We start from the raw sequence: 2,678 nt of genomic DNA, 5'->3' as shown, positions 1-2,678 counted from the left end.
TCCCATAAAAGAAAAAAATTGCCCATAGCCTGACCATCCATTAAAAGCACCATTAAAGTATGCTAGTGGTTGAACTATGTCCCGCAAAAAGATATGTCGAAACCCTAACTGCTACATCTGTGAATGTTGCCTTGTTTAGAAATAGGTCTTTGAAAATGAGATTAGTAAAATGAGACCAAAATGGATTAGGATGGGCCCTAATCCAACAATGCTTGGTGTTCTTATAAGAAGGTGAGAGGAGACACAAGGAAAGAGAGAGATGCTGGGGAGAAGGTCATGGGAAGATGAGAAAATGACACTGATGATGAAATTACAGCGATACACTAAAAACCAATGAGAACCAAGAATTACCAGCAAACACCAGAAGCTAAAAGAGGCAAGGCAGGATTCCCCTACGTGTTTTAGATGGAGCATGAACCTGCTAACACTTTGATTTCAGACTTCTCCAGATCTGTGAGACAATGAATTTTTGTTGTTTTAAGCCATCTGGTTTTGGGTAATTTGCTATAGTAGTCCCAGGAACCTAAGACAAAGTATTTTACAATAGTTTTTCTATATATGTATTGTTTTAACACAAGCACGCTTAAAATTATAACAAGTTTTCCCTTAAGTAAAATGTTCTTCAAAAACCTTGTTTATTGTGCTTGCTTCGGGAGCACATATACTAAAATTGGAACGATACAGAGAAGATTAACATGGCCCCTGCGCAAGGATGACACGCAAATTCGTGACGCGTTCCATATTTTTGTGCAAAAAAAAAAAAAAAACCTTGTTTATTAACCCTATATAAGGTTTCATGACATTGATTTAGAAATTAGCCATTCCTCTTTTTAAATTATTTCTTACTTTTTTTGCAATTATGCAATGTATGTTAAATGGCATTGTACATAAATATATTATCACAAATCTGTTTTTTCTCCTTGTACAGACTCTTCAGTGTAAAAGATATACATCATAAAACAATGTAATGATTTTGAGATTTTTCACTAGAATTTAAAATCTCTCCAATTACATAGAAAAATGCCAATTTCACCATGTGGTTGCAGCATTTATTATTTTCTTTCTATATATCTGCATCTTTGATAAGCAAAATGAATGTCATCACTATTTTCATTTTCTCAGCCTTTACATGCACTGGCATTGAACTGTTTATATTTTAGTTACTGGAAATTGACATTTCTTCTGTGAATAATCTATATTACTTGTTCATTTTCCCCCCTGAAGAGTATTTTTATATTAATTTTTCTATGCTTATTTAGGGTATTGAAGTTGTGATATTTTGTATAAATACCTTTTCCAAATTTTGCCCTTTTTTTCCTGCCTTTGTTCATTTTTTTTTTAACCTAGAGGAGGCTTTATTTTCTAGCTATTCTGACCCATTGAACTTTTGATTTTTCATTTTCTCTTCCTTTTATTAGAGATTCCTTCCTCATTTGCAAATGTCTGCTCTAGATGATATAAAGTGGCCCTCTAAATTGATTTTTTTTCCCTACAAATACTACTGTCATGTTATATATTGGGTGTTGCAATCTCAGAATGGCTTTAAAGGAGAAGAGAAACTAATGCAGGCTAGAGCCAGAATATGGCTCAGAAAGTTGAATCTATACTTTCGGGGGATAGCTTTCTGTATTTCTGGTCGCTGCATCCCTCGTGTCCTGCGGTTCTACCCAGACATTATGAATGAAAGTACTTTTACACATATTTGAAGCTACCTCCCAAGTCCTATTTCATACAATGTAGCATAAGGCTTTAGTTTAAGATCATCCTTTGATTATCACCGCCAAGAAAGTGATTTATTGATAGTGCGCCTATTCATTGAAATACAGTTTTCCCTTATCTGTTGTTTACAGTGCTAGTGCCAACTCCCCTCCCCTCCCCCCTACCTTTTTTTTTTCCCTTATTTTTTCCATATCTTTATAGATAGAATACAATCCCAGGACAACGCTCCCCAGTGATGATAGAATATTAGGCTGTGATGGGTGACTGATCACCTGCTCTGTCCTCAACAGCGACAATTGAAACTCTTTTCTTCTGCAAAGGTTGTGGGGTTAATAAATAACTGTCTCATGATTTCAGACTCCTTGGACTAATGTTTATGTAGTTGTTTTTTTCAACATTTTTATTTTTAAACTTCATGTGACAGCAAAGACCAATTAAAACATTGTCTTTCATCGACCATGTAATAACCCAACCACATATTATATAATTTGGACCTACTTACAGCATTAAAGAGAGCTCTTATTATTGTATTTTAGTTAAGGGAATGGGGATGTTCAGCAAGGCAGTGGCCATTATATTTAATGGGAAACCTGAGACTGCTTAAATTCACATGGTCTGACAATTGCAAAATCTGCAGTGTCCTTGGGCATCTGTAACTTTTTCAGAACTACTTTCTAATATTTCCTCTGGCACAAGATTTATGGCAGTTGCTGAACTGATTCTGTAAATGGTCCTTACCCCAAATTAGTAAATTCTTTACCGGAAGCTAAATGGGATAAAGCTTTCTCTTTAACTGATTAATGTATACAAAGTTAAAAACTTTAAGAAGTGTCAAGGGAGGGGTGTGTTCTTAATTGCATTTCTTTCAAACAGAGAAACGCAGAGCTAGAGATACAAGAACATTAAAGCAGTGCATATTTCCACTTGGAAATCCCATAGCTGGGACATGCTACCTCCAA

General features: G+C 35.2%; 1 non-coding gene across 1 annotated transcript; it reads left to right on the top strand.

The window, feature by feature from the left end:
- The first annotated feature begins 640 nt into the window (after positions 1-640).
- LOC143675142 (U6 spliceosomal RNA) lies at positions 641-747 on the top strand. Its single transcript, XR_013171386.1, has one exon. It is a non-coding gene; the product is annotated as a U6 spliceosomal RNA (small nuclear RNA).
- Positions 748-2,678: the final 1,931 nt, after the last annotated feature.

The sequence above is a fragment of the Tamandua tetradactyla genome, chromosome 2 (genome assembly GCF_023851605.1).
Source record: "Tamandua tetradactyla isolate mTamTet1 chromosome 2, mTamTet1.pri, whole genome shotgun sequence".
NCBI lineage: Eukaryota > Metazoa > Chordata > Mammalia > Pilosa > Myrmecophagidae > Tamandua > Tamandua tetradactyla.
The sequence above is the reverse complement of the archived record's forward strand: the minus strand, read 5'-3'. Positions and strand labels throughout refer to the sequence as shown.